Source organism: Podarcis raffonei, chromosome 5 (assembly GCF_027172205.1).
Source record: "Podarcis raffonei isolate rPodRaf1 chromosome 5, rPodRaf1.pri, whole genome shotgun sequence".
In the NCBI taxonomy this organism is placed as follows: Eukaryota; Metazoa; Chordata; class Lepidosauria; order Squamata; family Lacertidae; genus Podarcis; species Podarcis raffonei.
Genome location: NC_070606.1, coordinates 36,294,231 through 36,315,632, shown reverse-complemented (window position 1 = coordinate 36,315,632; position 21,402 = coordinate 36,294,231). Strand labels below are relative to the sequence as shown.

Here is a 21,402-nt window from a genome sequence, read left to right as displayed (position 1 = left end):
GCCCCACAAATAACCCAGAGGTGCATTCTAAATAAAAGGACACATTCTACTCATGTAAAAACATGCTGATTCCCAGACCGTCCGCAGGCCGGATTTAGAAGGTGATTGGGCTGAATCCGGCCCCTGGGCCTTAGTTTGCCTGCCCATTGTCTATACAAAATAAAATATTGTTGTTTAGTCGTGTCCGACTCTTCGTGACCCCATGGACCAGAGCACGCCAGGCACTCCTGTCTTCCATTGCCTCCCTCAATTTGGTGAAATTCATGATAGTAGCTTCAAGAACACTGACCAGCCATCTTGTCCTCTGTCGTCCCCTTGTTCTTGTGCCCTCAATCTTTCTCAACACCAGGGTCTTTTCCAGGGAGTCTTCTCTTCTCATGAGGTGGCCAAATATAGTTATTGTTAATTCTGGGTTTGTTAATGTTGACATTTTGGGGCACACGGGTCCAAATGCTGTTAAGTTGGAAAAGAGGCTTTCTGTGTCTCCAACATTTTTAGAATAATGTTAGCTTGACAGTTCTGCAGAAATCTTTGTGGAACCTGGGCCTCTTTTTCATGAGGGACTTTAAAATTCCTGCCAAGCTTTTCACTTATGTAAAGACTAACAATGGAACACATTCTCTTCTCCTAGAAACAGCAGTGACTAGCAGCACCCTATGAATTCAAACTTTGCTGCTCTTTTTCTCTCCCTTTTCTGTAGTAAAATGCTATGAATAATTTAGGCAGATGTTAATGATTGTCTTTTCAGTGTGCTATAAATTAATACTGTAATTGACACTTTTCTGCCTTAATAAATGGAAAGTGTTGGCAGATCTTCCTGCCTTTGATTGCTCTCTATGTATTCTTGCAAATAAATTGTTTTGCTTAAATAGAGAAGAATTGGCTTAAAGCTTGTAGGCTGCATGGATTCTGCATTTTTCAAAAGCTGCAAGATAGACTACAAAAGTTCATTGTAACCTGTGGTGGTGCTACGATGGTCTCATGCTGACACCATCAGTACCATTATACAATGCTGACCCACACAGAGACTTTTGAAGGCAGCACCATAATTGTAGAACAATTTGATGTTTTACAGCTTTCCCTAGATGTTCGTCAGTGCCCTTTATAAAAGTCTACTGGAAGTGATATAAGAGTTGGAATTATGACCAAAAAATAGTATTCAAAGGGGTATTTTGAGGCAATCATTGTTTTTCAAAAGGAACTTATGCATTTATTTCAATTGTATGAAATTTTCTTTCAGTTGTAAATCAGTACAGGAGCACCCTCTGGATTTGCCACATGGACACCTCTGTTTATATGTATATTCTTTCAAAGGCATTTAATTACACTTCTTTAGAATTATTCTTAAATTTTAATTTAGTCTAAGTTATCTATAAATGATGACTTTCTGATCCTAATAGCTTCCTAATGCTGTTTTGGCAAATGAATGATTGGGGGAGGGTGGATTTGAGTAGCAGTGAGTGGTGGGGCTGGAGCAAAAAGTAGGTAGGGCTACCCTTTGTCACCCTCACATACAATCTTTCTTCTCATCCTAGTGCATGGGTAGGCAAACTAAGGCCCGGGGGCTGGATCTGGCCCAATCACCTTCTAAATGTGGCCCACGGACGGTCTGGGAATCAGCATGTTTTTACATGAGTAGAATGTGTCCTTTTATTTAGAATGCATCTCTGGGTTATTTGTGGGGCCTGCCTGGTGTTTTTACATGAGTAGAATGTGTGCTTTTATTTAAAATGCGTATCTGGGTTATTTGTGGGGCATAGGAATTCATTCATTTATTTATTTTTCAAAATATAGTCCTGTCTGACACGCAGCGTAAATTAATAATGCAGAGTTTTAAAGAATAAAAGCTTTACTGAATTAAAATTTATTCATAAACAACATGGTTCCAAACAGTTTGACTGAAATTACATGCTGACTGTTCACAACTGAAACAGACTGACTCTGACTGACATCTTACAGAGAGCACAAAAGAGAAACTGGATGCTAAGTCACATGTCAGAGTGACTCAACAGTTAGCAGTTAGGCCTGAATAACCTTAGTAGGCCCAAATGATTGTGCAGTCCCAGCACTTCCCAGCCTGCTTTGCTGCTTCTGCTCTCATGTGTCTTTGTCACATGACACGGTCCCCCACAAGGTCTGAGGGACAGTTGGAAAAGTTTGCTGACCCCTGCCCTAGTGGGTTACCTTGGAAGGAAGAAATTGCTGTAGTCTGAGGTCTGAATTGCATGCTTGAATAGGGCTTTCCCCCTTTCTCTTCACATTGCTCCATTCGTTTTAGTATTCACCCTCCATCTCTCCTTGCAGACTCCCCCACCTCCCTAAATTAAGCTGAGGGCCACAGATTCCCCACCCTTCTTTATCTCAGTGAAACCTGATAATCAATGTATGTTGTTTGTATTAAATGGATGTAAATGTTGATTGCCATTCAGTCCCTTATGTACATATTTACTTATGCCGGAGTCCAGAGGGAGATAGGCGGCCAAATGTCCTTACACCCAGTGGGCTATAGGAGTTTCTGGAGCAGCTTCCAATAAATATAAGAAGCTAGCTACAGCAGTTCATTTAATCAAGTAAAAACAAACCACCCAAGGCTGTAATCCTACTATACCTGTGACTAAGCTCCATTTAACTCATTGGGATGTACAGTTATCTTGTCCATGTCTACTCAGAAGTATGCCTTTAGTATGTGTTGGTCAGGTCTAGCCAACATGGTGCTTTCCAGATGTTGTTGAACTTCAGCTCTCAGCAGCCCCAGGCAGCATGACCAATAAGCAGAGATGATGACAGTTGTAGTCCCACATCATCTGGAGCACATCACATTGACTACCCTTAGTGTTGGCCATTGATGCTCTTTGGAACTTACCTGTTGTTTACACATTCTTTTTTAAAGTGAGTTGTGTTGAAATCAGTGGGATCTTAAAGAATTTTATTGGTTTTGATTGATTTGCATCTAACCCTTTCCCCATGGGTTTTAGAGCAGGATCTTAGCCTCACGGTGAGCCTGCAAAGTAGATGTAGACTGAGGAATGATGTTATCTCAAAGGCAACTGTTAAGATTCTAAGTTAAATTGGCTATTTGAACATGGGATATTACACCCACTTCTAACATAGTGAGAAAGTGCATTTTGGAAGTAAAACTGTTTCCGTTTGGGGAATGTTTTGTAGTGGCGTTATTTCATTGCCTGGCTTTAAAAAAAACCAAGAAACTGTTATTTTCTTCTAGATCATCTTGCACGGTAAATATGATACATGCTTCAAATAAATATTCTCCCAGCTTTAACCATTTATTGCCTAGATAAAGGAAGTCTCATAGCACCTGCCAGGTTTTGCAAACCTTCAATAAGAATAAATATCCTGTGCCAGACAAGGTGCCATTAAGGATTTACAAGGGAAAATAATTGAACTTATTTATCAAATTCTGGTTTCAGACAGCAGGCAATTAGCAGTGTTCTTTCCATTTAGGAACATCATTATTTGCAATAGTATGAATAGTTTTAGTAGTGGATGCATATATTTTCACCTTTTTTTTGTTTTGTTCTCCACTACAGAATTGATTATTGGAACTCATTTGCATTAGGACTCTCTTTTTAAAAACCCTTCAACTTTGACATTTCTGTGATTTTCAAGTACGTAGCTGCTATTTTGTCTCATAGAAATAAAGGAAGACTAAAAAAAGTAAAGCAAACACTTAAGAGTTGCACATATGTAGAAATCTATATCCCTACTCTCCTCTTGTTGCCGATAAATGGATGGATTCGGGTTAATTTATTCAAAGAGACTGCAGACCTAAAACTCAGGTAGGGGTAATACAACATTAATCTTCACAACAGCCCTATTGAGTATTATTCGGTGAGTCTTTCTGAGTGCAGGGTCCTCAATCAAAGTCCAACATCCCATATACTGGACCACCGTTCTGATTCATAGTTAAGAAGCATAGAAATATATGTGTCTAAAATTTCACCATTTGACATGAAGGGTTTCTAGCATCCAATAGGCTAGATGTGATATGTTAGTAAAACAATTTTTCTCTTTTTCTGGCTGACCAAGTAGCAATAATCTCCAGCCAAGCAGGTGTGCTTATACTGTTGCTGGGGTTAAGTTACAACACTGTGTTTGCATAAGGCTGCAGTATGAGGATTGGTAGCTCAGTTGATAAGAGCATGGTGCTGATTAATGCCAAGGTTGCAAGTACAGGACAGCTGCATATTCCTGCATTCCAGGCATTGGACTACATGATTCTTAAGGCCCCTTCAACTTTACAATTCTATGATTCTATGAAATCCAGCGGGTTCCCTTCTAGTTTAAAAACACACAGCTGAGCTACGGGTACTCATCTCCATTTTAAGACTTGGCACTCTCTGGGTGGCTTTAGGCAAGACAGGGTTGTATTCAAGTATATGGTCTTTCTCTGGGTATGAGGCTGAGAAAGGGGGGAAGCCTCCCAGGTGGGAGCTAGGAGGAGGAAACTCTGTATGTAGATGGAAGATTAAGATTAAATGATGATAGAGACCTATGTACATAAATATATAACTTCGTGTTTATTAGAATCAGTACTATTATGGCGGTTGTTACTATTTTGTTTCCCCCCTCCTGCCTTCTTTCCTTTTTTATATATTGTTCTCTATTATTTCTTTCTAGATTAGTTAGTTTCTTATTGTATAGTGTGTTGGAAAACCTTAATTAAAATTGATCATAAAGGAACAAATAAATAAAAAGTGGCACATTCTGATCCTGGAGGTAGCAGATAGCCATCGTATCATTGATATGAGTTTGTCCAATCCCCTTTAGAAGCCTCCAGGGTAGTGGCCATCACCACATCTTGTGTTGCCTAATTTCATAGTTTTTGCACAATGCGAAGAAGTCCATTTTGTCTGTTCTGAATCTTCCACTTTTTGACTTAATTGGATGGCCTGAGGTTCAGTATATTGAGGGAGGGGTGGAAAAAGAAGCTTCATCTAGACTCTACACCCTTGCAAGGTTTTTATGAACGTTGATCATGTTCCTCTGTAATTTCCCTTTTGCTGAACTACAAAGTGTTGAAACTGTGGACTTTTCTTGTAGAGAGGATGCATCCGTAAAGTTAGTACCTAGTATTTTTCAAAATCCCCTTACATGGTTGCTAACCACATGATTTAACATATTGTCTAACTTCAGCATAGGTTCAGGGAAGGCAATATTCATCCAGAGTACGGTGCACAGGAGGAGAGGCTTAACCCCTTCCCTACCATGCTTCTAATGAAAACCAACCCTTCATGTGACAGTATGCATTCCAGCTCAGCTTCTTTGAATGCGTTTTTGATTAATCCCCAAAGGTGCAATTCAGTATAGTGTTAAAATATAAAAGTGGAAATTCATGCCCCAAACCCCCTGAACCTATTCTGGGTTTCCCCCCAGCCCTCCAGAGCAGATTTTTTTTTGGGGGGGGGGAGACTGGGGAAGTCCCATTGCACGAGCGAACCTCATTCTACTCATACAAAAACTTAGTTGGATCCACCCACAGTGTTCTGGAGAGAATTGAATCCATTGGCTTTCCCTTTTAACTTTTTTATTAGCCCTGTCATTTTAGATAAATTTCCTTTTATGAAATCAAATGCAACAGTGTTGGACTTTCCTGCCAATCTCTGAAAATGAAACTATCTAATTCTCATTTGCTGTTTAATGTTTCACAAATTACAAAATAACCGGTAGTGACTGATTTCTATTATTAGAAGGTTGTAATTTAAAATGTGTTTTTAAAAAGGATATTTGTCTTGAATTCCAAATGAAGGCTTGTTCCTTAGAAACATGACAAGAGAAGCCCAGGTTCATTGTTTTTTTAAAAAAACAAACTTCTTTTGCACCCCTTTATAAGGTAAAGGTAAGGTAACCCCTGACCATTAGGTCCAGTCGTGACCGACTCTGGGGTTGCGGTGCTCATCTCGCTTTATTGGCCGAGGGAGCCGGCGTACAGCTTCCGGGTCATGTGGCCAGCATGACTAAGCCGCTTCTGGCGAACCAGAGCAGCGCACGGAAACTCCATTTACCTTCCCACCAGAGCGGTACCTATTTATCTACTTGCACTTTGATGTGCTTTTGAACTGCTAGGTTGGCAGGAGCAGGGACTGAAAAACGGGAGCTCACCCCGTCACAGGTATTCGAACCGCCGACCTTCTGATCAACAAGTTCTAGGCTCTGTGGTTTAACCCACAGCGCCACCCGCATCCTGCACCCCTTTATATTCACTTTTAAATAGGCCATTCATTTGCTAAATTGACAGTCGTCACTTCCCATAGTTTAGGCAACAGTTCCTTTAAAAAACAAAAAACCAAAAACCCAAACATTTGAGCTAGAATCCTACTTCTGGAATATTTCATGGATAATTCTTTCAGGTACAATTATATTTCCATGTGAAGTACTTTGTTTTAAGCAAGGAAATGTTGACCCTGTTTGAACCAGATTAAATTCCCTGTGTGGTAACACCACACCTATATTCCCAACTGTTGATATTGCAGGTGAGATTCCTGTTGCAAGGACCCCCAGGCTGATAGATACGCGAGGTTCGCACAGACCAACGCTGTGACTCATAATGTTTATATTAATTTTTTGTCTGATGATTGCTTTGAATTTCAACATAATTGTATGCCAGAGAAATGTCAGGTTATTCCCCCCCCATTTGCTGGCTTTTATATTTGGGTGAGGTTTTTTGATATTTAGTACAGTATAGCAATCAAATAATTATTCAGTTCATATACAGATACAAATATATTAAATTACTTGTACTACATCCTGATGGTTGCAGGGAAATGGCAAATATTTTAAAAACTTGCAGTCTTTTGGTAAGGAAAGGGAATTGCTTTCTATTTTGAATTATTTCTTATGCAGAGGATAGCAGGTTAATGTGAGCTTATTTGGTCTTGTCGTAGAAAGTGAGATGATGCTTGATTAGACAAAAACAATGTACTAACTGTAACAGTGACGAAAAGTTCACCTTGTACTGTACTGACACTCAGAAGAGAGAGGAATGCTAAGAAAGGCAAAGCTAGAACAAAATACTTGCAGGAAACACAGGGAACACAGTACAGGTGAGGGGGAAAAAAAGAAATACCGTATTTTTCGCCCTTTAGGACGCACTTTTCCCCCTCCAAAAATGAAGGGGAAATGTGTGTGCGTCCTATGGGGTGAATGCAGGCTTTTGCTGAAGCCTGGAGAGCTCTCCCACGGCTTGTGGAGAGCTGCCTGTTCTGGGGTCGGGGGAAGCTCGGGCCGAAAAATACGGTAATAAAGAATTTGCCTGAAAGTGCTCACTAGCGTCTCCTCATCATTCTGGGGGGAAGGTGACAGGTGGGGTGCTGCAGGATTCTACCCTGGGCTCGCTGTTGTTCAACATATTTATAAACAACTTGGATTAATGTATTGAGGGAATGCTAATCAAACGTGAAGATGACCAGTGGATTCAAGTTACGAGTAAGGAGATTCTGACTAAACAGGAAGAACTTTGACAGTTTAAAAGACTCCTATGAGAGGTGGTGGTTTCTCCTTCATTGAAGGTTTTTAAGCAGAGGCTGGATGGCCACCTGTCAGATTCCTGCATTTCAGGGGGTTGGACTAGATGACCCTTGGGTCCCCCTCCAAATCTACTATTCTATGATTATTTGACAGCTGCAAGAATGGAAGTGTAAACAGATATATGCAGGGGTCCCTCCAACATTTGGGGGGGCATTGCGTGTGCATGATGTCACACGCCACCCCCCCACCTGGCCAGGCCGACTTGGCCCGCCACCCACCCACTGCCAGCTGCCTTACCTTCATGAGACGGATGCACCGGGGTGAAGATGCTTTGCCATGCTGCGTACAGTGGTACCTCGAGTTACAGACGCTTCAGGTTACAGACTCCACTAACCCAGAAATAGTACCTCGGGTTAAGAACTTTGCTTCAGGATGAGAACAGAAATTGCATGGCGGTGTGGCAGTAGCGGGAGTGGTACCTCAGGTTAAGAACAGTTTCAGGTTAAGAACGGACCTCCAGAACGAATTAAGTTCTTAACCCGAGGTACCACTACATGGTGGGAATGGCCAACACTCCTATTAGGACTGTAGAGGTCAACATAAGGGAGGAAGACTGGCTTTCTTTGTATAGGGCCTTAAACTGGGAAGGAGCAGTAGGAAATGGTATTACCACTGATTTTGGAATAAGGATGGCGTTACTATCAGCTAATTGGAGATCTTCAGCCATCCCTAATTCACAACAAATAGGCAGAATGCTGTTGCATGATCTATACGATTTTTGTGTATATGTGCCTTAATTTATTGACTGGAAAGGGGAACAGTATGTAACACATGACCCAAGATACCCTGGAGAATGTGCCAAGCTAATGAGGGTTAGTATGAAAGATTACTGAAATTACATAATGGACTTGGCTTAGATAGAGAATCTTCACAATCAGTACCAAAGCTTGGGTCACAGATTTTAGGATTGGGTAGATTGAACATTGAAAAGGGTTAGATTTAACTCCTTAACATTTAACTTCAAAATTTCCTTGGGTTGGCCAGGTTTATGATACAAGAGCTCTCGGTCAAGAAGATAGATTGGGCTTCAAGTGCTAACCCCACTTATCTGTTGAATTCAGTAGGATTTTCTTCTAAGTAGACATGATTAGAATTGCATTGTTAATGTAACTCAAGATGGAAAAGGCGAGTGCTTAATGCCTGCGCTACTCATAGGACATGTGGTATTAGATGCCACTGCTCCAAAATATGGAAGCTAATAGTATGTTCCCAGAGGAACACATGTGTAGTTGCAGTCTTTTATTTAAATCCATGAAATGTGGACTTTTCCCATTATATTTCCCAATAATTCATATTGTATCTTTCTGTGGAACATGGTGTGGATTTGTAATGGTGGCAAGGACAGCAGTTTCTCTATGTACCGCTGAATCAAATGACTGTTGGGGGCCCCATGCTGTTGAGATAATACCGTTGGCTTACTATTTGTTTCCTGTTAATTGGGCTTGTCACATTAGCATAAAGTACTGATTGCTTTGGATGCTAGGAGGATAGGTATGCACAGTAAAATGGTTCTCCTGTGACTCAGGCAGGGATATAACAATCCTTCATGCTGCACAGAAAGGTCAACATTTCCTTTCTTGCCTGAGTCAGCCACCAGATCGGAAAAATGTGGAAAATCCTTCCTGATCCCTAACATAGCAATCAATTATGCTCTGAGACCAAAAATAACATTACCCATAATATCAGTATCCGTTGCTGTTTCCTAGTGCACATACTGCGCAGCTTTTGATGGCGGAGGGAACTAGTTTGTTTTAGAAGTTATCAACATACTTTCCAAGTCATTATTCACAGTAAGAAATAACAGTAAAATTATGGCTATAAAACACATTGACGATGCTTCATTTGAGGGCAAAATCCAAACTTACACTGGATTTCATCTGTGTCGTAGGCATCATAAGCAAAATTTCTAAGTTATTCCTAATTAAAGAGTACCGTATTTTTCGCACGATTGGACGCACCGGACCATAGGGCGCACCTAGTTTTTTTGGGGGGAAATAAAGGGAAAAAAAATTCCCTTTATTTTCCCCCCAAAAGCAGGTCAGGGAAACCGAACCAGGTCGAGAAACAGCGGGATAGTGGCGCTGCGCCTCCCTGCTGTCCCCCGAGCTTGTGGGGCTGGCTGATGTCTGCCTGGCGCGCGGGGCGCTCTGCTTCAGGGCGCCCCGCCCGCCGGGCGGCAGGCTGCTATCCGCAGCGTGGGGAGCCTTGCAGGGAACTCCTGCAGGGCTCCCCACCCTGCGGATGTCTGCCTGGCGCGCGGGGCGCTCTGCTTCAGGGCGCCCCGCCCGCCGGGCGGCAGGCTGCTATCCGCAGCGTGGGGAGCCTTGCAGGGAACTCCTGCAGGGCTCCCCACCCTGCGGATGTCTGCCTGGCGCGCGGGGCGCTCTGCTTCAGGGCGCCCCGCCCGCCGGGCGGCAGGCTGCTATCCGCAGCGTGGGGAGCCTTGCAGGGAACTCCTGCAGGGCTCCCCACCCTGCGGATGTCTGCCTGGCGCGCGGGGCGCTCTGCTTCAGGGCGCCCCGCCCGCCGGGCGGCAGGCTGCTATCCGCAGCGTGGGGAGCCTTGCAGGGAACTCCTGCAGGGCTCCCCACCCTGCGGATGTCTGCCTGGCGCGCGGGGCACTCTGCTTCAGGGCGCCCCGCCCGCCGGGCGGCAGGCTGCTATCCGCAGCGTGGGGAGCCTTGCAGGGAACTCCTGCAGGGCTCCCCACCCTGCGGATGTCTGCCTGGCGCGCGGGGCGCTCTGATTCAGGGCGCCCCGCCCGCCGGGCGGCAGGCTGCTATCCGCAGCGTGGGGAGCCTTGCAGGGAACTCCTGCAGGGCTCCCCACCCTGCGGATGTCTGCCTGGCGCGCGGGGCGCTCTGCTTCAGGGCGCCCCGTCCGCCGGGCGGCAGGCTGCTATCCGCAGCGTGGGGAGCCTTGCAGGGAACTCCTGCAGGGCTCCCCACCCTGCGGATATCTGCCTGGCGCGAGGGGCGCTCTGATTCAGGGCGCCCCGCCCGCCGGGCGGCAGGCTGCTATCCGCAGCGTGGGGAGCCTTGCGGGAACTCCTGCAGGGCTCCCCACCCTGCGGATGTCTGCCTGGCGCGCGGGGCGCTCTGATTCAGGGCGCCCCGCCCGCCGGGCGGCAGGCTGCTATCCGCAGCGTGGGGAGCCTTGCGGGAACTCCTGCAGGGCTCCCCACCCTGCGGATGTCTGCCTGGCGCGCGGGGCACTCTGCTTCAGGGCGCCCCGCCCGCCGGGCGGCAGGCTGCTATCCGCAGCGTGGGGAGCCTTGCAGGGAACTCCTGCAGGGCTCCCCACCCTGCGGATGTCTGCCTGGCGCGCGGGGCGCTCTGCTTCAGGGCGCCCCGCCCGCCGGGCGGCAGGCTGCTATCCGCAGCGTGGGGAGCCTTGCAGGGAACTCCTGCAGGGCTCCCCACCCTGCGGATGTCTGCCTGGCGCGAGGGGCGCTCTGATTCAGGGCGCCCCGCCCGCCGGGCGGCAGGCTGCTATCCGCAGCGTGGGGAGCCTTGCGGGAACTCCTGCAGGGCTCCCCACCCTGCGGATGTGTTCCCGAAGCGCCGGGCGCTCTGCTTTCAGGGCGCCCGACGCTCCGGGAAGCAGGCTGCTATCCGCAGCCTAGACATCCCTGCGGGACCTCCCGCAGGGTTGCCTAGGCTGCGGATGTCTTCCCGAAGCGCCGGGCGCTCTGCTTTCAGGGCGCCCGACGCTCCGGGAAGCAGGCTGCTATCCGCAGCCTAGACATCCCTGCGGGATCTCCCGCAGGGTTGCCTAGGCTGCGGATGTCTTCCCGAAGCGCCGGGCGCTCTGCTTTCAGGGCGCCCGACGCTCCGGGAAGCAGGCTGCTATCCGCAGCCTAGACATCCCTGCGGGATCTCCCGCAGGGTTGCCTAGGCTGCGGATGTGTTCCTGAAGCGCCGGGCACTCTGCTTTCAGGGCGCCCGACGCTCCGGGAAGCAGGCTGCTATCCGCAGCCTAGACACGGCTAGCGGAGCGCTAATCCCGAAGCTTGGGGCACCCTTGCCGGCACCCAGAAGCTTGGGGCGCGCTGAGCTCCGCACGCCCCAAGCTTCGGGATTAATGCAGCGCTCCGCTAGCCGTGGGAGAGCTGGGTCTCCCACGGCTAGCGGATAGCTTACTGAAGCCTGGAGAGCGAGAAGGGTCGGTGCGCACCGACCCCTCTCACTTTCCAGGCTTCAGCGAAAGCCTGCATTCGCTCCATAGGACGCACACACATTTTCCCTTGCTTTTTAGGAGGGAAAAAGTGCGTCCTATGGTGCGAAAAATACGGTAACTAAATCTGGTACTTAAGCACATTGGCGTAGCCAGGACTTAATGGGGGGGGGCAGGCTTTATGTTTTGGTGGGCAGAACCAAGTTATCTGTGATGCAATTGGCTAGTTAGTTAAGCATTTTTATTTATTTACTTGAATGGGGGGGCAGCTACCCCCTCTTCCCTACGCCCATGCTTTCAGCATCAGAAAAACCTGGCAAAGAAAACTGCTGGCCATAAAGAAAAATAATGCTTTAGCCTGTTAATGTATGTAATTAATATGGTTGGTTACAGTGCACAAGCCATGGGAGAAATAATAGTTTGAGAATATTTGAGCAATATCATGCCTGAATCTAGGACCCCTTCAGGAGGTTTTTTGTTTGTTTGTTTTTTTACACAAAGATAAGCTGCCTGCAGGGAAGAATGCACACACCCTTGAGTGTTGTTTCACGTGCATAGTTTGGGAAGCCAAGCTGCAGCAAAAGTATTGTGTGCATGGGATAGGTAATGATGATAACCCCCTTTTGTGTATCCAGTGTTCAAGAATGAGAAACTAAGCAATGGGGAATGCATTCACTCTGAAAGCTATAATTATCTGAAATATTAAAAAAGAACTATAGGCTTACTCATATTCTCTCTCTCTCTCTCTTTCTAGAAAGAGACGTTTGAAGCTAAGAAGAAGATTAATCTCAGATGGAAAATTGCATTATGATGGTAAATTCCCACTATTCTGTTGAGTTTGTTCAATTTAGAAAATAGAATGCACTTATCTGAAACTATGTCAATGGTTATTCTGGGGCAGTTTGTGTAATGAGTGGTTTGTTAAGGTGCTTTTCACCTATGTGGTTAATGTTTTTTCAAAAAACTTTGCATAGCCTTTGGGAAAAAAGTGATTAAAAATTACAAATTTGTTTGCTGCATTTATACCTTCTTTGAAGACGCTCAAGGTAGCATCAGTAGTATTCTCTGCCTCCCCCCCCTTATCTTGTTAGGCAGATTAGGCTGAAAAATAGTGACTGGCCCAAGACCCCCTAGTGAGTTGCCTGGCTGAAGGGGGATTTGTGGTTTTGTCAGCCCCTCTATTATACTTATTCACAACTTGTTTTTCTTTTTTGCTTGGTATTGTTAAATTGCTTACCTATTATTATGCAAGTGTACATTTTCTACCCCTGTAAAGCTTTTCACTGATCAGTCAGTTAATTAAATTAAATTAAAAATATTTTGATTACTAAAAAGCTGCCCTTGAATTAATTGGGCAACACATAAATATACCAATAGTTTTAAAAGACTAAAAAACAACAACTGCAGACAATCCCTTTGTGGTTATAGTTGGAGCACATAAAAGCGTAATTTCAGAAGACCAAAAACTGACAACATGTATATCAGCTGAGCAAAACGTGGAAATTTTGGATCTTAATGAAAGCCCATTGCTGAAAGAGGCTTCATTAACAGTGAGCACCCTGCTCTCTCCAGTGTTGTTGCCCACATGATGTTACAATTATATAGCTGCTCTTTCATATACTAAGTCAAATTTAGATGTATTAACTTTAAAGGAGTCAAAGTGTGGATGTTTCAGTGTGACCCCCACCTCTTATTTTAATGTTCCTACCCTCTAGATCAGTGATGCCTTTCTGGCCTCGGTGGCCTACAATTCCCATCATCCCTATGCATTGTTGGGACCACGGGCAGAGGAATGGGGGGGCAGGGGGAGAGCATTGCCCCTGGCACCATGGGGGAGGGGGGATCTATCATGGCTGCCCCCTGAATGCACCGCGTACCCCCTCTGCCGTGCCAGGTAGCGCGCCATGCCCCTGGGATGCACACCACGCCCCCGGGATGTGCGCCAGCCACGCCTGCTCTCCACCCCCACTGCTGGAGCATGCAGCTTCGCCATTGGCTGGGACTGATGGGTGTTTGTTTCCAACAGCACCAGGAGATCGCCATGGTTGTAACTTTGCTTATTAACGTTTTGAATCAATCACTTTACACAGATAAAATGTCATTTGTTCTGCTAGGAGGTTCATGTGTTTTTCTATGTATTCCCCATGCAGACTCGCACTGTACACAGATTGGATTTGGAAGGGCCAAGACTCCCATGTGTTCCCATCCCATGCTGTGAGGCAGAGTTATTCATGCAGTCCCCCCACCTTTTACTTAAATGCTAATTTTCTTACAACACGTTTTAATTAAGGGTTTGAGAAATAAGTAATTTGCGTTTCGCTTGAAGGAATATTCCTGTTCTGAATATTTTAACACATCTAAGAAAAATACTTGAGGCAATATTGGGAGGGGAAAAATGTAGGGTTAGAGAAGAGGAATTAGTTTTAGAGCAGATGCAGCAGAAACCACCTTGCTTGGTTCCTCCCCCCCCCCCCCAGTTTGTAATGGTGCATTTGGGATTGTATTGCAGTTTGTCTGCCACAGGGTTTCTTCAGTAGTTCATTCTATGATGACTGTGAGAGCACTGTAGGATGTTCATGCAAAACAAACAAAAAAACCCCCACGCTTTCTTGCCTAGCCTTATGAGAATAAATATAAGGATTTTTTAAAAAAATAATCATACTGTAATAAAACATCAAGTACAGATTCCAAGATCAGTTGTCAGATAATAGTACAAGTAGAAGAGAATTACCCTACAAAATGCATAGCCAAAAATTAATACAAAAACCGAATAAAAAATAACACCTCACCCACCCCAAATTCAGTTGGTGTACTTAATTCAGAAATGATGAATGTTGATCCTGCTAGCTCCAGCCAGAGGTTTACAGCAGGTTGGAAAAAGAGTTTGTCACTGATATGGAATAATTTGTCCTAGTTATTCTCCTGTGTCTGTAGAATAAAGACAATGTATCCTTAGGTACATAATAAAAAAGATTATGATGAATAAGTGATGCATTCTGGTTCTGATAAATAGACAAGTCTCCTTGTGCAGTCAGGGATATAATACCTGCTGCGAAAGAAAAATATTGAGTGTTAACATAAATGTAACAATGGTTCTTTTTTTAGTGTAGAATATGCCAGTTGGGTGCAATGAACCAAATATTTGAAAAACTGTCACTTCTTCATAGAGCCGAGCATACCATATGAAATTATTTGAAGGGTTAGACCTCCATATACCTAGGTTTGTAAGACAGCCTATGTCAGAAAGGGTAACTGCAGTGTACATTCATTTCTGCTTGTACCAGACAGCACTCCACAATGGGTAGTGTCTCTTCTCATCCAGTAGGAGCCTACTTCTTCCCAAGATCTATTGGTTGATGAAGATTTCCATTCCCTCTTGAGTCTAGCCACCACTGGATCAGAGAGGAAGCAGGTAGCCGTAACATGACTGATGCTCGCTAGGAGGCTAGGATAGCAGCCTTAGCCCCCCCAGCCCTTTTCTGTTGCAGCCTGTCAGTGGAAACAGAAAGTTTGGCTAGCTAGACCTGCCAGTAAAGAGCATGAATTTTGCCACAACTGTAGCTGGCTTCCAATGGGAAAGCCTCTGTTGGTGGTGGGTTAGTGCTGGCAGGCCAGCGCTAATGGGATGGTCTGGAAGGGTGAAACACCGAAAGGGTTTCCCCACTTTTTTGTGCCATGATGAGAGTGAGGGCACTCTTCCTGGGCGATTGTTTGTAGATGGGCTTGCTTCTAGGTGAGAGGTTGTGGCAGCTGAGGCATGGGGTGGGAGGGATATGGGTTAACTTGGTTTCTGGGAGAAAGTTATGCAGGGGAGCTGTATCTGTAGTGAGAGCATGAATGCAGCTTACAAACTCATACCCAGTGTGGCTGGCAGGTATTTTGTGATGCTGTTGTCGTACATTGTTTTGATTTACTGTATGTGTTGTATTTTTACTGCATATTTATTCTGTATTAATATATTCACTGTTTAGGGGGTCGTTGGGTCAAAAAGCAGCATAGAAATAAACCATAACATAACCTATTTTAGCAACTATTAATCAGGCCTTGCTACCTGAAGGATTGGAGCTTTCCCTCCATGTTTTTGAATTTTTCTTTTGCCATACTTACTGAGGAATTGATCATTCTCTAAGAGAAAGGGAGGTTTGCTTCCCACACCCCTGCCTGTGCAGTTTCTATTAAGATAGGTTCCTGACCCCACCCTCTCATACCACCCTCCAATTTTAAATGATGCATTGTGCCTTTTTGGGACTCTTTCCCAATTTCACCATTGTAGAATTCCACTGGTGAGTTAAACAGTGGTGAAGTAGATATGATGGTAATTGTTCATACTCGGCATACAGTTTTACCTCGGAAGTCAGAACGGAATCCATTCTGGAAGTCCATCCGACTTCCAAAACGTTCAGAAACTAAGGCACGGCTTCCAATTGGCTACAGGAAACTCCTGCGACCAATTGGAAGTCGTAGAAGCCCCGACGGATGTTCGGGTTCTAAAGAACGTTAGCAAACTGGAACACTCACTTCCGGGTTTGCGGCGTTTGGGAGCCAAAACGTTTAATTTGCAAGGCGTTCAGCATCCAAGGTACAACTGTATTATTGCTTGCTGCTATTCTCTTGATAGGGGACGCGGGTGGCGCTGTGGGTAAAACCACAGTGCCTAGGGCTTGCCGATCGTATGGTTGGCGGTTCAAATCCCCGCAGTGGGGTGAGCTCCCGTCTTTCGGTCCCAGCTCCTGCCCACCTAGCAGTTCGAAAGCACCCTATGTGCAAGTAGATAAATAGGTACCGCTTAATAGCGGGAAGGTAAACAGCGTTTCCATGTGCTGCGCTGGTGCCGGCTCACCAGAGCAGCTTCGTCACGCTGGCCACATGACCCGGAAGTGTCTCCGGACAGCGCTGGCCCCCGGCCTCTTAAGTGAAATGGGCGCACAACCCTAGAGTCGGACACAACTGGCCCGTATGGGCAGGGGTACCTTTACCTTTTTATTCTCTTGATAGTATCGCATATAATTTCCCAGTGAACATTGCAGTCTCGTTCAGAGTAACATCCAGTTCTTGACTTGTTATATATTACAGTTCATAAAGTGCCCTTTCAGTTTTTGTTGAAATCCTGGCAGTACAAGAGTTGCAAAGAGGACATGACCTCAGTAAGTTGCAAAGACAGTGTAATCACAAAGTAAATAAAAACTCCATTGCATGCTATTTTGAACCTAATAAATGGGCCAATGTAATGAAACCTGTTTCTGGACATGTGCTGTATTAAAAGTGTAGCAATACTGACAGGGGGTAGAATTTATTCTGTTGAAAGCAGAGTAATTTTAACTGGACAGGGTATAGTATTTGTGATGTAGATGCATTTTCACTATGAGTTTTCCACTGAACTGGTAATAGTGTTGCAACTTGGTTACTTAAGCCTTTGAAAAAATAATTGGATTTCTCCCGTCAAACCACATCATGTAAACTAGCCTATGCTATCTATCTCATTCCTGGTAAGCACAGACTTACTGGATTATTGAACTGCTTGGAATAGCAAGTCATTCCAGGAAAGTCATGCTAAACAAAATGAGCTCTTCTTTCCACAAAAAAAGAGCCCAAGCTCTTGTTGCCGCTGGCAAGTTGATAAGTGCTACTAGTTTATTAACAAATATATCTTGCACATCAGTACTTCAGAGCAATGCCCAGATTATAGGTCTTCTAGTGACACCTATGATAAACAGCTCTGAGTACATCAGGTTCTTTCTCTTTCACAGCTGGCAGGGAGAAAGTCCAGCATGTGCTCTGGATTATGGCCAGTGTTTAGAAATTTGGACTCTTTCATAACCTCACATCTTCTCTCACCTTTCCATTGGTGAAGATGGAACTGGTTATTGACCTTTATGATTTGGTGTTAGCAACAGTAGTGAAATTATGGAAATTGACTTTGGGTCTGATCCAGTGGAAGTTAATCACAATGAAGTTCTTTTGAAACCCATCAGCCAAGTTAATTTCAGATCAAAGGCCTCTAGTCTATCTCAGTAATAATTCAAAGTGCTTGCAGTAAGCAATGAAGTTCTAAATGGCTTGGGACCTGGGTTTCCGAGGGACGCCTTCAAGCTCGTGAACTTCATGTTTGGCTTTGGGCATACTGAGCCTGAGCAGTACCCAATCCTGATCCTCATTAGTAATTTTTATTTATAAAAACACTCTGGATTACACATGCTTAGTACATACCATGTTCTGACTCAGTTTTGAAATATTTTTGGGGGGTATTCTGCTCAACATAGTGAAAAAGAGGGCAAACTGTGTCTTGATGCCTATTATTGTTTTTCAGCTCCCTGGCAAGGAAGTTCTCAGATGCTCAGATTCTGAGTCTTCCTCGGGACGTGGTGGACTTTCCTTCCATGGAGGTTTTTAAGCCACCTGTCATGGATGTTTGAGTCAAGATTCCTGCATGGCAGGGGGCTGGACTAGATGACCCTTGGGTCCCACAGGCAACACTGAATTTGATTTAGTTCCTTCACTTCAGCATTGTCTAAAGCTTGTAAGATCTGCGGCTCACACCAATTGTTTTGATCCTATGCTGTTAACATTTATTTACTTTTGATTCCTATTGTTTGGAGTACTCCTGGAGCTGAAAAATGTGCTGAGAACCCAAAGAACTAGCAGTGTGTTCTGCAATACAACAAAGTTGGCAAACCACTGCCCCGTAACTCGTGATATATATATATATATGTTTGCTTTCTTTAACTGCCACTATCCACAGTGTGATCATCTCTTCACCCTTGTTGAAAACCACATTTTTCAGTTCCAGGAGTACTCAAATCAATAAAGCTCTCAATTCCTGGTGTAGCTACAGGTCTACCAATTGCTAAGAGGAGACGAACAGCCTTCAATTTGTCATCCCTTCTGGAAGAAGTAGATATTGTGAATTTTATTAATTTGATACTCCTTTTCACAGTTTTGCTAAGCTGTTTGTGAGCATGCTGTTAGAAGGGCAGGATGTACTTCTAATAAATAATGTGGCTAAGCCTGCAGTTAAGTTGTTGGTTAACAGAAAGATTTGATGGCACCTGGACTACCAAGTTTCAAGGAAATCACTGGAGATTGCTGGCAAAGTTCTCCCAGGTCAAGAACTTTGAGAATAACTTTGATGGCTCCTAAAAAAGCCTACCTGAAGGTGGAGGTGAGCCTTACAAGTTCTCTGATTCATTTCAGTCTCAGATTAAATTCCCTGCCCACCTTTCTCTCTCCCCCTCCCCACCCTGGAGATATATAGGGAAGGAAGATCTATCCCCTTCCTCCATTTCCAGCACACTGGCACAAATGCCCTTGATATTTATGGACTATGACACCCAAAGTACCTTTCTCCTTAGTATACAGTATAGCAAAACACTAGAGTGATGAAGAGGTGCTCCCGTTTCTACACACCAATAACCAGTTGGAAGGTGGGGTGTTTGGAGGGGCCAGCAGGAAAGTTGTTTTAGAAGATGCAAGATCTGTTGTGCATGGAGGAACACATTTTCTAAGCCTTGAGTTGTCTTGGAAAATGATCACAACTCTTTCTGGAGGTTTTTTCATGTGTTTTTTAAGAACTTGGATAATTGCCAAGGACAGCAGAGGAAAACACATCTATCTCTTGGGATTTATTGTACTTGATTAACATGCATCTTAACAAACCTTTCTCAAAATGAGCATATTTAATAGCTTCTGTGGAGACCTGCTCAGTGTTTTTGATGCAACTTTAGAAGGTGTATTTGTAAAAGCACACTGCTTCATCATAAGATTTTGGGTAAGGCAATAAAGGTGGCATTTGTCTGCCACTATGGCAACGGATACTGACATGGAAATGACTGACTTGAAAGTATTATGTTATGATTCATTTCGGGGAAGAACTGAAACTGTTGCTGTTGAATATTGCAAATTATTCATGGCTGTACAATGCAACTGTTTTTGTTTTGGAGCTGTTGCCACAGCAAAGCATTTGGGGAAACACCCTTTTGGCTTAAGAAGGCTGAGGCAGGCTGCATGTAGGAAAGTGACTGCAATACAGCCCCGTGTGCATTTTTTTTTTGGGTCAGACCCTTCCAAGAACACCATCAGCTGTGTGTTTATTTAAAGTTTCTAGTTCTTACTGTTAAAGATGGCAGAAATGCTGAAAAGATTGAAGAGGTGTTTTTTGGTTTTTTTTAAAGAGAGACCCAATGTGGTTACTGTGCATGTAATCAGTCAAACACTTTCCAGAGTTTTTACAATTCTAGATCAGACTATTGTAAAGTACGCACATACATCCCCCACCCACTAAAACTTGGCATTTGTCCTTTGTTAAACCATTTATAAAATAATACGCAAGTTAGCTGCAGTCCTGCAGGTTTTACACACACACACACACACACACACACACACACACACACTATTTAATGTTTGGGCTGAGTGCTCCTATACCTCACCCCTTCTAGTTTGTATTAAGCCGTCATTCCCTATTGCATCCAAACCAGGGAACCCTGGTTTAATGTCTGTATGTCTATCTTGGCTTATTTTCCTGGTTCGTTAACAGCATGAGGATGGGGAGTATAAGAGAAACTCTATGCATATAACGTACATGGTATACCCTCTGCAGTTATTGGTAGCCTATCATGCAAGAAGATCACTGATCTGATCTTGTTCCAAACCACTGAAGACAGCTGAATTCGAAAGGCCCCACATTCTCTTAGGTGACTTGCAGAAATCCTTATTCTGTATCTTTAGAAACCAATAAAAGTAACAACCCGATTCATAGTGTGCAATTGTTGAGAAATGTGCTGCTGAGAATAGGCATCTCAAAATCAGAATGGGTAACCATTTTTTATTATATATAGCCAGCTGATTCAAGGATCTTTATCCCAGAGAGGTGGGATAAAGCAGAGAGAACAGTGACTTGCCCTAGACATTCCATAAATATTGCAGCTGAGTAAAGCTCTTTAACCTGGGTTTTCCCACACTGAAATCTAGCACTCTGACCACCACTCCACACTTGTGTAGCAATGTGTGCGCCTGTTCCTGCTGTTTTTAGTTTGAAACAGCATCTGTTTCTGTTCCTGGAAGCTGGTCAAATTCTTCCAGCATAGCTACATTCTTCTCAAAATGTATAAGGTTGGTCTTGTTGCATTCTGGGGCCCTGTATCTCAGTGGATCAAAGAATGTTCTTGTTTGGCTTGCAAACAGGGACAGGACAATCAAGCAAGGAATTTTCACCTCAGACCTTGTGCTGGCCGCCTACAAGTGCTTTGTCTGGCTCTTGCTAGATATATGCGTGTGCAGATATATGTTAACGAGATGTTGTAGTTTCAGTAAAGTACAGTGGTACCTCAGGTTAAGAACTTAATTCGTTCTGGAGGTCCGTTCTTAACCTGAAATTGTTCTTAACCTGAAGCACCACTTTAGCTAATGGGGCCTCCCGCTGCTGCCGCGCCGCCACTGCGCAATTTCTGTTCTCATCCTGAAGCAAAGTTCTTAACCCGAGGTACTATTTCTGGGTTAACAGCGTCTGTAACCTGAAGCGTCTGTAACCCGAGGTACCACTGTATTTTGTTTTCTGATGTGTTAAATGAATTTTCCTTAACTGCACTGCAATTACAGTTGTATTTTACCTATGTTAAGTAGCTGGGATTGTTTGTGAACATTGACTTTCAAGTGTCTCTATGTGATGAAGCTTGATCTTCATTCACT

General features: G+C 44.4%; 1 protein-coding gene across 4 annotated transcripts in view; it reads left to right on the top strand.

The window, feature by feature from the left end:
* SGMS1 (sphingomyelin synthase 1) overlaps positions 1 to 21,402 on the top strand; it is a 77,539-nt gene that overhangs the window by 19,684 nt on the left and 36,453 nt on the right. For all 4 annotated transcript variants that reach the window (XM_053388621.1, XM_053388619.1, XM_053388620.1 and 1 more), the window contains exon 2: positions 12,476 to 12,534. The gene's annotated coding sequence lies outside the window, so the exon portion shown is untranslated. The remainder of the gene's footprint in view (positions 1 to 12,475; positions 12,535 to 21,402) is intronic.